This window comes from Macaca nemestrina, chromosome 3 (genome assembly GCF_043159975.1).
Source record: "Macaca nemestrina isolate mMacNem1 chromosome 3, mMacNem.hap1, whole genome shotgun sequence".
Lineage (NCBI taxonomy): Eukaryota > Metazoa > Chordata > Mammalia > Primates > Cercopithecidae > Macaca > Macaca nemestrina.
Window position 1 is genome coordinate 191,874,480 of NC_092127.1, and position 13,687 is coordinate 191,888,166.

At 39.2% G+C, this 13,687-nt stretch overlaps 1 protein-coding gene and 1 long non-coding RNA gene across 3 annotated transcripts in view; one reads left to right on the forward strand and one right to left on the reverse strand.

The window, feature by feature from the left end:
* LOC105483798 (zinc finger protein 595) overlaps positions 1–13,687 on the reverse strand; it is a 48,696-nt gene that overhangs the window by 17,185 nt on the left and 17,824 nt on the right. The gene's annotated exons all lie outside the window — the stretch shown is intronic.
* LOC139362467 (uncharacterized) lies at positions 10,873–12,998 on the forward strand. Its single transcript, XR_011621577.1, has 3 exons — positions 10,873–10,903; positions 12,662–12,768; positions 12,917–12,998. It is a non-coding gene; the product is annotated as an uncharacterized lncRNA (long non-coding RNA).

Genomic DNA, 13,687 nt, shown 5'->3' on the forward strand with positions numbered 1-13,687 from the left:
TACAGATACATAAAAAAATAAGAAGTAAAAATCTATCAATACAAAAGTCAAAAGGATGCAAAGACAGAAAAAGAAAATAAGAGACAAAAATACAATAATCAAAACAATAAAATAACATGAATAAGCCTTTCCATTTCAGTAAATTATTTAAATATTTATGAGTAAGCTTTCCATTGGAAATCCATGCACCAAATAAATTTATTTAAGAAATCAAAAAACAAGATACAACTTTCTTTCTTTCTTTTTTTTTTTTTTTTGTTTTGAGACAGAGTCTCACTCTGTCAACCAGGCTGGAGTGCAGTGGCATGACCTTGGCTCACTGCAAGCTCCCCCTGCCGGGTTTATGCCATTCTCCCGCCTCCGCCTCCTGAGTAGCTGGGACTACAGGCGCCTGCCACCACACCCAGCTAATTTTGTTTTTGTATTTTTAGTAGAGACGGGGTTTCACCGTGTTAGCCAGGATGGTCTCGATCTCCTGACCTCGTGATCCGCCTGCCTCGGCCTCCCAATGTGCTGGGATTACAGGTGTGAGCCACCGCGCCTGGCCACAACTTGCTTTTCTACAAGAGTCACTTGAGATCTAATGATTAAAGGAGACTGAAAAAGGCAAGAGGAAAGAAAAAACTTTATGCAAAGAACCAAATTGAAGAGGTCAAAATTATATTACCCAAAGTACATCTAAAGTAAAAAACTGTCCTATTTCATAAAACTTATTTTAACTAAAAGCTCATAAGAGACAAAGAAGAACATTATATTAGAAATGTTCATTTACTAGGAACCCCTGAAAAATGTGTGTATATACATATATTTGTGTGTGTCTTACATTAGGGTTCCAAATACATAAAGCAAATACTGACAGAAGTAACGCAAGACATAGAGAGCAATATAGTAATACCTCAACTTCTGTAATGAGTAATCAGAAAAGAATACTCATAAGGAAATAGAAGACTTCAAAGCAGTATAAAACAATTATGTCTAATAGAATTGTAGAGAACACTCTTAAACAAAAGCAGAATACATACCCTTCTGAATAGCTCATAAAATATTCTCCTTGATAGACCACCTGTTAGGCTACCAAAAAGTCTTAACAAATTTTTTAAAATAGAAACTTTATAGCTTACTTTTAATGACCAAACTGGAATGAGAGTAGAAACTAATTAAAAAAAGAAAACTGGCTGGGCACGGTAGCTCATGCCTATAATCCAAGCACTTTGGGAGGCCAAGGCAAGCGGACCACTTGAGGTCAGGAGTTTGAGACTAGCCAGACCAACATGGAGAAACCCCATCTCTACTAAGAATACAAAATTAGCCAGGTGTGGTGGTGCATGCCTGTAATCCCAGCTACTCAGGAGGCTGAGGCAGGAGAATTACTTGAACCTGGGAGGCAGAGGTTGCGGTGAGCTGAAGATCACACTGAGATCACACCGTTGCACTCCAGCCTGGGCAACAAGAATGAAACTCCATCACACACACATACACACACACACAAAAGGACATTTATAGAAATTAAACAACATAAACTTTAGCATGCTCTTGTTCAAAGTTTCAAATAATATGAGATATCTAGACTGTTCGATGTAATCTACAGATTAAATGCAATCTGTCAAATTTTTAATTAAATTTTTACAGAAACAGATATAGCAACCCCCAAATTTAAGGGAATTTCAAGGGACAATGAAGCACCCCACAATCTTCAAAAAGAGAAACAAATGCACCACAGTTCATGATATCAAAACATATACAAAGTTAAAGAACTAAAAAAATCTGGTATGGGTATACAGGTGAACAGCTAGATCAATAAAATAAAAAATCCAGCAAAAATACACACTCACACACATACGGTCACACGAAGAGTAATTTCTACCCTCATAATTATTGTAGCATTGTTACTGAAAGCAAATAAATGAAAGCAATGCAAATTTCTCTCACCAAATAAATAAATAAAAAATATTACAATATCACTCCAGCTTGTAAAAAGCAAAAAGTATCATAATGAGGAAAGAGAGAGACCCTTCTCATATTGTTTTATACTCAGTATATGTTTTAAGAAAAAACAAGGAAGTAAAACCAAAGACAGGCAGCCTGGCGCCAGACCCAAAATCAGGCCTAGGCCTGCCTGGCCTAAACCCAGTAGTTAAAAATCAACTCATAACTTAGAAACGGATGTTATTCATAGATTTCAGACGTTGTATAGAAGAACATTGTGAAACTCCCTGCCCTGCTGTTTCTCTCTGACCACTGGTGCATGCAGCCCCTGCCACGTATACCCTGCTTACTCAAATCAATCACGACCCTTTTATGTAAAATCTTTAGTGTTGTGAGCCCTTAAAAGGGGCAGAAATTGTGCACTCGGGGAGCTCGGATTTTAAGGCAGTAGCTTGCCGATGCTCCCAGCTGAATAAAGCCCTTCCTTTTACAACTCCGTATCTGAGAGGTTTTGTCTGTGGCTCGTCCTGCTACAATAACAAGTATAAGAAAGATAAATCTTGATGACATTGTGCAACATGAAGTCAACCATGAAGAGAAACTGTATGAATCAACTCACATGAGATACCTAAAGCAGTTTGACTCTAAAAGAGAAAACAGAAAACAGAATTATTTTTGTAAAGGGCCAGAAAACAGAAAAGGTAGTTAGTTGTTTAATGAGTACTAAGTGTTAGCTTTGCAAGATAAACATGTGCTAAAGATATAGTGAGTAACAATATCAATATAATTAATATGACTAAGCTGAATATTAAAAAAAATTTAAGACTGTAAAGTTTATGTGTTGACAATCAAAAATAATATCTAAAACAGATACAGTGGTAAGACGGTTTTTGAAATTATCTTCAAATCACAAAAGCATTTCTCTGACACACAGAAAAACATAGATTTAGGCTGGGCGCAGTGGCTCAAGCCTGTAATCCCAGCACTTTGGGAGGCCGAGACGGGCGGATCACAAGGTCAGGAGATCGAGACCATCCTGGCTAACACGGCGAAACCCCGTCTCTACTAAAAACACAAAAAATTAGCCGGGCGAGGTGGCAGGCGCCTGTAGTCCCAGCTACTCGGGAGGCTGAGGCAGGAGAATGGCATGAACCCGGGAGGCGGAGCTTGCAGTGAGCTGAGATCTGGCCACTGCACTCCAGCCTGGGCGACAGAGCGAGACTCCGTCTCAAAAAAAAAAAAAAAAAAAAAGAAAAACATAGATTTATAAATAAATGGAGGGTAAAAGTAGAAGAATTTCAATGACTACTCACCTAGGCAGGGTAAAATCACCATTGTATACAAACAGAACAAGTATACAACTCATAATAAGAAACAATATGCATACAGATAAACAGAGACTCTTATAGTGGAAACAGGCACATCACTGACCTATATTTGATTTGTGCTCCACACTTAGTGTACACAGTGAAATATTGTCATACGCAATTATAATAGAAAATGAAAACACCCTAAGTTTTCTGCTCTTGCAGCCATAAAAAAGAATGAGTTCACGTCCTTTGCAGGGACATGCATGAAGCTGGAAACCATCATTCTCAGCAAACAAACACAGGAACAGAAAATCAACCACCACATGTTCTCATTCATAAGTGGGAGTTGAACAATGAGAACACATGGACACAGGGAGGGAACATCACACACAGCGGCCTGTTGAGGGGTGGGGGGCAACAGGAGGGAGAGCATTAGGACAAATACCTAATAAGTGCAGGGCTTAAAACCTAGATGATGGGCTGATAGGTGCAGCAAACCACCATGGCAAATGTATACTTACATAACAAATCTGCACGTTCTGCACATGTATCCCAGAACTTAAAAGTAAAATTGTCAGGCCTCTGAGCCCAAGCCTGCACATATACATCCAGATGGCCTGAAGCAACTGAAGAAATCACAAAAGAAGTAAAAATGGCTAGTTCCTGCCTTAAGTGATGACACTGGCCGGGCGCGGTGGCTCAAGCCTGTAATCCCAGCACTTTGGGAGGCCGAGACGGGCGGATCACGAGGTCAGGAGATCGAGACCATCCTGGCTAACACAGTGAAACCCCGTCTCTACTAAAAATACAAAAACTTAGCCGGGCGAGGTGGCAGGCGCCTGTAGTCCCAGCTACTCGGGAGGCTGAGGCGGGAGAATGGCGTGAACCCGGGAGCTGAGATCCGGCCACTGCACTCCAGCCTGGGTGACAGAGCGAGACTCCGTCTCAAAAAAAAAAAAAAAAAAAAAAAGGTGATGACACTACCTGGAGAAATTCCTTCTCCTGGCTCAGAAACTCCCCCACAGAGCACCTTGTGACTCCGTCCCTACCCACCAGAAAACAACCCCTTTGACTGTAATTTTCCATTACCTACCCAAACCTGTAAAATTGCCCCACCCCTATCTCCCTTTGCTGACTCTCTTTTCGGACTCAGCCCGCCTGCACCCAGGTGATTAAAAAGCTTTATTGCTCACACAAAGCCCTTTGGGGGTCTCTTTACACAGATGCGCATGACAAAAATAACAAAATGAAAAATAAAGTTTTCCCTTTCCTGTCCAGTATGATATGAGCCATTGACTTGTCACATATGGCCTTTATTGTGTTGAGGTATATACCATCTATATCTAATTTGTTGAGTTTTTTAAGTCACAAAGACATGTCCAGGCTGGGTGCGGTGGCTCACGCCTGTAATCCCAGCACTATGGGGGGCTGAGGCGGGCGGATCACCTGGGGTCAGGAGTTCGAGACCAGCCTAAACATGGAGAAACCCCATCTCTACTAAAAATACAAAATTAGCTGGGTGGTGCACGCCTGTAATCCCAGCTACTCCGGAGGCTGAGGCAGGAGAACTGCTTGAACCTGGGACGCGGTGGTTGCAGTGAGCTGAGATCACGCCATTGCACTCCAGCCTGGGCAACAAGAGTTAAACTCTGTCTCAAAAAAAAAAAGACACATTAAATTTTGCCCAATGCTGCTTCTGTATCCACACCATCCAGACTAAAAAATAAAGATGTTTAGCAGCAAACTTAATTAAAAAGGTGAACACTCTAAACTGAAAATTATAAAACATTGGTAAGAAACTGAAAAAGACATGAAAATTTGAAAAAATATTTTTTTGCTCATGAATTGAAATAATATTAAAAATGTGGCTATACTACCCAAGGTGACCTACAGGATCAATAAAATCTCTATCAAAATACCAATGGCTTTTTTCAAAGAAATGAAAAAAAAAAAAAACTAGCTTAAAATTTATAGGGAACAACCAAAGACCCCCAAATAGCCAAAGTAATCCTGAGCAAAACAAACACCAACAACAAAACCAAAGCTGGAGATACTGCATTACCTGACTCCAAAATATACTATAAAGCTATAATAAGCAAGACAGCAAAATATTGGCATAAAAACAGAGAGATCAAAGTATCCAGTGAGCCTAGTAACAAATTCATGAACCTACAGCCCAGTGATTTTTAACAAAGATGTCCAGAACACACAGCTGGAAAAAGACAGTCTTTTCAATAAATGGTACTAGAAATATTAGTTATCCACATGATAAAGCAGGACTTTAAATAGATATTTACACATGCATGTTCATTCATTGTTATGTACAAAAGACAATTCCTGGAAACAACACAAATGTCCCTTTAGAGATCAGTATCAGATTTTTAAAATGTGACATATACACACAATTAAATATTATTTCATTTTAAAACAGAAAGATATTCTGACACATCTTACGAAAGCTTAGAACATTACCTTAAATAAAATGAGAGTCAAACAGAAACAGACATTATGTAATTACACTGAGAATTATAAAATTATAGAGAGTAAGTAAAATGGTGTTCTTCAGGAGCTGAAGAGAGAAAAAAAGGGCAGCTTATTGTTTATAGGGTATTAAATTTTACTTCTGTAAGGTAAAATTCATAGAGATCCATTGCAAAATAAAGTAAATGTACTTAACACCACTAGACCATATACTTGAAAGTGTTGGCCGGGGGTGGTGGCTCATGCCTGTAATCCCAGCACTTTGGGAGGCCGAGGCAAGTGGATCATCTGAGGTCGCCTGTAGTCCCAGCTACTCAGGGGGCTGAGGCAGGAGAATGGCGTGAACTCGGGAGGCAGAGAGTGCGGTGAGATGGCGCCACTGCACTCTAGCCTGGGTAAACAGAGGGAGACTCCGCCTCAAAAAAAAAAAAATAAATAAATAAAATAAATAAATAAATAATTGAGGAGAACCTACATGAAAAAAATTCCCCAGTAAAATGGAGTTGAAAAAAATAGAAAATTTTTACCTATAAAATATTGAATGTAATATAGATGTGTCATAAAAACAGAAGAACCCAAGACTGAGTGAGGAAGGTTGTATTGAGAGGGCATGCCCTTGAGTGGCATGGGTATGCTTGCCCATCATAGTCCCAGCTACAGAATAAAAAATATGTCCAATTCTCATTGTAGAATTAGCTGTAGAACATTTGGTTTTGTTTCTGCCACTAGTACCATTTGCCAAGACACCTAGAAGAATTCATAATGTCCTGTGTCTCAGGTGAAAAGTCTGTTGGTGCCATCTGTGATCTCTGAATTAGCCTAAAATCCTCCCCTTGCACAAGTCAGTCATGGTGTGGAAGAAATCCCAAACACACAGGGACCCACAGAGAGAAACTTCCATTTGGGCCCTTGGATGTAGGTTTGCCAGTATTTATTTGATGATGGATCCTGATGTGGCACTATAACCTGGCTCCAAGTCCATGCAACCAAAGTCCAGGAGCAGTTTTTCCTAACCTGGGACCTGCCAAAAAAGACACCTGTATGTGCCACTGTAGGCATGCTGGTTAACTTTATTCCCACTGTGAATCGGGAAACAGCCCTATAACCCAGCTCCAGTCCCTGTCACCTAGAGTCTGGGAGAAGTACTGCCCACCCAGGAATCTAGAGGGAGAAATGCCATGAGCCCAGAAACAAACCCCAAGACTTTGGTTTCAACTATGTATCCTGAAGCAGCCCTAAGAATGAGTTTCACACCCTCTCAGCTGTGTTCAAGGGTCAGTACTACTCATCTAGGAACCTGTCCAATGACCAGGTTAGAGCATTTTGAAACATCCAGCAAGAACCACACATCAGGAGCCACACCTGCTCACATTTATTGTATCAGCACCCTCATCTGCATATATAACTGGAGATTTTTTTTTCTCAGTGCCGGTCATATTGATAAAGTTCCTGAAGAAAGTCTAGTCTTCCCAGAAAATAGAATCTGATGGCCTGATAACAGGTCTGCCAAACATGAACTTCACTGCAGACACAGTAGTAGTTATGTGCCCGGCTCCAAAGGATTTAATTGCAATCTCAATGGAAATATCATCAGCCCAGAGATCAAACAGAAGTATTTACCTCCCAATAAGTCTATAATGACTGAAAGAGGTATTTGCTCCTTCAGATGCAAGGACTTCAAAACAAGGCTTCATGGATAATAAAGGATCAGGTAAACATAACACCACCAAAAGAAACTGAAAAATTTCCAGTAACCACTTACAACAAAACACAGATCTAAAAAATGGCTAAGAATTCAAAATAATTATCTTAAATAATCTCAATGAGATGAAAAAAACACTAATTTTTTTTTGGAAGAATGCATGAACAAAATTACAATTACAGCAAACAAAGAGAACCAATGGATATGCTGGAACTGAAGAACGCAAAAAATAACAAAAAGTTTTTAACGGAAGACAGATAGCTATACAGAAAAAAAAATCAGCAAAGTTAAAATTAAGTCATTTGAAAGTTCCTAATTAAAAAAAAAGAATGAAAGAGTGAATAAAGCATTTGGGCCACATACTGCATAATAAACTGTAAAAATGTACATATTTTAGCATGTTCAGGGTAAAGAGAGAAAAATCTTAAAAATTTGTTTAAATATATGTCTTAAATTTTTCCAATCTTAGAAGGAATACATTCAGTTTTATGAAGCTTAAAATGTCTATAGCAAAAGGAACTAATAAAAATTGCCCAGAACACATAATTAAACTGCCAAAATTCAAAGACAAAGAGAAATTCTTAAAAGAAAAGAAATTTTTCTCATACAAGGGAACCCTATAAGGTTATCAGCAGATTGCTCAGCAGAAACCATGCAAGCCAGACAGGTGTGAGATCATATATTTAAAGTGAAGATGGAGAGAGAAAAAGAAAAAACTTTGACAATGAAGAAGACTATACCTGACAAAACTGTTCTTTAGAAATGAAATAACAATCAAGATATTCTCAGATCAAACAAATAAGTAGAGGAAATGTGTAATCATTTGACCTTACAGGAAACCCTAATAAGAATTTTTCAAGTTGTAATGGACTCCTAATTTACAACAAGAAAACATATAAAAGTATAAATGTTACCGGAAAATATATATACATATAGTCAAATGTAGACAGCTATAGAACTGTAATTATGGTACATAAGTCACTTTTAACTCTGGTACTAAGTTACAAAAAAAGTATTAAAATACATAACCTTGATAATTTGTTAATGGGTATACAATATAAAAAATTGTATGACATAAATAATGTGTTGTAGGGAGTACAACTGTTTGGTTTTTCTACATAAAGAAGTTAACTCTTGCTTGTGGCCAGGAGGTCAAAACCAGCCTGGCTCTATATAGCAGGACCCTGTCTCTAAAGTAAATACATAAAATAAAATACAGATTTCAGAAAGCTATTTACTTAAAACAACTGGCTGGGTCTGATGGCTCATGCTGGTAATCCCAGCGCTTTGGGAAGCCAAAGTAGGTGAATCGTTTGAGCCTAGAAGTTCAAGACCAGCCTAAGCAACATGGCAAAACCCTGTCTCTACAAAAAATACTGACAAAATTAGCCGGACATGGGGGCACGTACTTGTAATCCTAGCTACTCAGGAGGCTGTGATGGGAGAATTGCTTGAGCCTGGGGAGGTGAAGGCTGCACTGAGCTGTGAATGCACCATTGCACTACAGCCCGGGATAAAGCAAGACCCTATCTGCATAAAACAGAAAGTTAAATTGTTATCTTAAACTAGACTTTATAACTATGAGATATTTTATGTAAGTCTCTTGGAAATTAAAAAACAAAAAACAAAAAACAACACTGTAGTAGATACATACAAAAGAAAAAGAATGAAAGCATCCAACAACGAAAACAAAACAAAACTCAAGAAAATACAGGGGAAGACAGCATGTAACAATTACAAAACAGAAACTACTAAATGGTCAGAAAACAACGAACGAAATGGCAGTAATAAGTTCTTACCAATCAGTAATTCTTTTAAATATATAAAGATTTAATTATCCAATGAAAACACATTGCTATGGTTTGAGAGTCCTCTCCAAACTTCATGTTAAAATTTAACTGCCATTGTGAGAATGAGGCCCTTAAGAAGTTATTAGGTCATGAGCGCTCTACTCTCATGAAAGGATTAGTATCAGTATTTCCACAGTGGGTTAGTCATCATGAGAGTGGGTCTATTATCAAAGTGAGCTCTGGTGCACACACATTCTGTCATCCTCAAGCCTTTAGTCATGTTGTGATGTGGAAGTCTGATTCTCATCAGATGGGAATGGCATGCTCTTGGACTTCTTGGCATCCAGGATTGTGTGCTAAGCAAACTTTTATTCTTTATAAATTACCAACTCTAGGATATTGTTATTGAAGCAAAAAATAAAGCATTCACAAAATGTCTGGATAAATAAAATCAACAATATGCTGCACACAAGAGACTTAGAGTTAAGGACACACATACGTTAATGGTTCATGGATGAAAAAGAATATTCCATGTCAATAATAACTAAAAGAGTGTATCTTTCAGACTCTCAGACAAAAGAGATTTTTAGGAAAAAAAAATCTGTCACTACAAAAAGAACTTTACTATATGGTAATAAAAGGCTAATTTGTCAAAATAATATAACAATTAAAAATATATACATACCCAATATAGGAGCACATAAATATATTGTAAAAGGAAAATAAATTTTAGGGCCTCCAAATCACTAAGCTAAAGGGAAAAGTCAAGCTGGGAACTGCTTAGTGCCAACCTACCTCCCATACTATTCACTCACCTCTCTGCCACTGACACAAATGTGTATCTGACTGCCTCCTTTGGAGAGGCTAATCAGAAACTCAAAAGAATACAATCATTTGTCTCTTATCTACCTACGACCTGGAAGCCCCCTCCTCACTTCGAGTCTTCCCACCTTTCCAGACTGAATCAATGTACTTCTTATGTATATTGTCTGCTGTCTTATGTCTCCTTAAAATGTATAAAATTAAGTTGTTCCCCGACCACCTGGGGCACATGTCTCCAGGACTTCCTGTCACAGGTGTGCGTGTCCTTGACCTTGGCAAAATAAACTTTCTAAATTAACTGAGACCTGTTTCAAAAATATGAAAATATATTAACAGATGCAGAAAAACAGACAAATATGATAATACTAGGGGACTTTATTGCCCTACTTAATACAACACATCATTCAGACAGAAAGAAAATAATGTACTTGCATAGCACTAAAGAACTACACCTAAAAGACATATATAGATAACCTTTCACCCAACAGTATACTTATATTCTTCTCAAACACACATGGAACATTCTCCAGGATACATCATAAATCTGGTGAGCCTCAACATTCCAGTCTTCAAGTGATCCTCCTGCCTCAGCCCCAGCTGGGACTACAGGTGTGCACCACCTTGCCAAGCTAATTTTTAAAAAAATTTTTGGTAGACATAAGATTTCACCATATTGCCCAGGCTGGTGTTGAACCCCTGAGCTCAAGCGATCTGCCCTCTGTGGCCTCCCAAAGTGTTAGGACTACAGGCGTGAATCACCGCACCCGATCTGATATCTTTATTCTAACACCAAATATATGGAGTTTGCTGAACACCAACCAATCCTCTAACACAAACTGGGTGTCCAACAACTCAATTCTGACAACACCAGGGTCAGTATAGACCCCACCGGCTCATGGCTCAGTCCCACAATACTGCTTCCACTCCACATGCCAGTCACAAGCCCCAGGGACCCATCTATACTTCAGAGCAACTGCCTATAAATCCTGGGCTTCCATAACTCCCTCCCTCAATTAAAGGATTTGATAAAACCACTCACAGAGCTTAACAAAAACACTTTACCTATTTTTACCAGATTATTAATGTTGGGTACAATTCAGTAAAAGAAAGGGAAAAAATATATAGGACAAAACAAAGTGAGGGAAAAGAGGAGGTGGGTTAGTGAATCTTGGTAGTTTTAACTATGGTCTCTCCAATCCTTTGTGCCCTATAAAAAAAGCTTACAGCTAACAAATAACCTTTTCATTGACTTTGATGGTGCTCCCTCTTTAGGTATCTCAAATTCACAGACTCTAAATTCTCATTTTTCCCTCATAAACAAATAATTTTGTCTCCAGTGTTCACAACAGAATACTGGTTAACCAAACTTTACTTAAGTTTCTCTCCTTTACCCAGGCCCCTGGACTCTGCTCCACCTTCAGTCTGAGATAGCATACAACCCCTCTTCATGTCCCTCCCAAGAACAGGTTGACATCAGGGTGAAACATTCTCCGATCCTGAATCTGATTTTGCCATTCTCCATTCTGCCCTCTCCCTCACACCTTCTTTCTAATCTTGTCTGCTCCTCCACATGACAAATAGCCCTTTTCTGCCTCATTTTGGAGATGCTTGCACGTCTTATGCTTGGTGCTTTCCCCAATGCAATATTCCTTAGAATAAAGTCACTTCTTACCTCACTGAAATTTATTTGACAATATCTAGGAAGAGCCCCATGACAATAACAATTACCCCCTCTCAGAGGACATCAGAAACAACCTCCTATCCCAACTCTCACTGAATCTACCTATGGATCCTCAGCTTTCCAGGGTTCTGCAGCTTCTCAGTATAAAGGCTCCTTCCATGTCTAATTTGAGCCAGGCTGGGACACCTGCAGGAAAGGTTCCCCAGTAAGTAACAACTGGGCTATTGATTACCTCCTTTGACAGTGTCAAGATTGGCCTTACCCTGCAGTTAACGGGCTTAGGTCTGATTCCCAGTCAAGGTTATCCCCTTCGTTTTCTACAAAAGGAACTCAGTGTTTGAAGAATCCAGCAGAATTCCTCAAACCCAGTGCTGATGTTTACAGGAGAAATGGAAATTGGAAGGCACTTACATTTCATACTTCAACGAGAAAAGGCAAAATATCAATTTCAGACAGCAAACATGTCATTTAGGTATTATTTCCATAGTAACAAATAATTAAGCAATCATTTATGAGCACTTCCAGGAATGTCAAGTCCTAGTCCATAGAATTTAACATTAAACTCAAACATGCAGGTAACAGGATACAGAGTAGACTTATCCACTGTCACAAATTCTCCACCATGCAGAAAAAAGAAACTGATGTTTTGGCAAATCTCTATAAATCACCAATTTATCTACCACAATTTCTTGTGGAAATGTATTCACTTTTCTGCAGCCATAAAAGAAGAGAAATTTTTCCTACTTCTTTTCACCCAGTAATATTTTTATAACTAAGCCCTGAGATTCTGTGTGAAATAACTCCCAAAATGTACAGATTTCAGAAACTTACTATCCATGGTCAGGGAAAAAAAATGAAAGTAAGAATTTTTGACAAATAAAATACATCACTATATTTTTTTAAAATTCGTATTTTTATGCCTCTTTGACAATATTTTCCTATTTTTCAGGCTCTACCAATAGAATGCAGTGTGCAGTTAATAAAAATGAAAGCTGAAATAAGTAAATAATCTTTTCAAGATGACAATCCCAGGGACTGGCAGTACTGGCTGGAATGGTATGTCTGACTCAAGTGGCAAGTTAGGCCATCCTATGATATAGATCCTCCCACCCCCATCCTGCTCATTGAAATCCTCAATGACCACCCTCCCAAGGGCCTCTGCACTGTGTGCCTGTGTGCCTGGAGTACATTTTTTGTTTTGCAGGTCCTTGTATCACCTTGCTAGAATGAACATTCAATGTTGTTGGGGATACTTTTTCTCCCTTCACTATTCTGAAAAAATCCAGATGGTAGGAATTATTTCTGCCTTTCCCATCAATATCAGCATTCCATTGGCTGACCAGCAATGTGTCTCTAAAACATGGAAACTGGATTTGGAGAAATAAAATCTCAATGCCACAAGGATTTGGTTTTTTGGATGAAAAGTAAACAAGATGAGTGCTCTCAGCATCAGGGCACTCAGCTGCTCCCCTGAGGCTCCACCCTAAACCTCAGGCTGTCCACCATGAGGAGATGATGTAGTAGCTGTTATTCCCTAGACATTCCAAGAGACATGGCCACCATAGGTATCTGTGGTCTTTCCAGACAGTTCTGAAACCTAGGACCAGGAAAAGACAATAGGATGGATGAGGACGAATTACCTTCTAAAGTTGGGAACCTAAATCCAAGCACATTCTGATAAGGTGTCTGCACCTGAAAAAAGATGCATGTTTTCACCACTGTTATTCAACATAGTACTGGAAGTGCCAGCCAGAGCAATCTGACAAGAGAACAAAAAAATAGGCCGGGCGCGGTGGCTCAAGCCTGTAATCCCAGCACTTTGGGAGGCCGAGACGGGCGGATCACGAGGTCAGGAGATCGAGACCATCCTGGCTAACACGGTGAAACCCCGTCTTTACTAAAAAATAGAAAAAACTAGCCGGGCGAGGTGGCGGGCGCCTGTAGTCCCAGCTGCTCGGGAGGCTGAGGCAGGAGA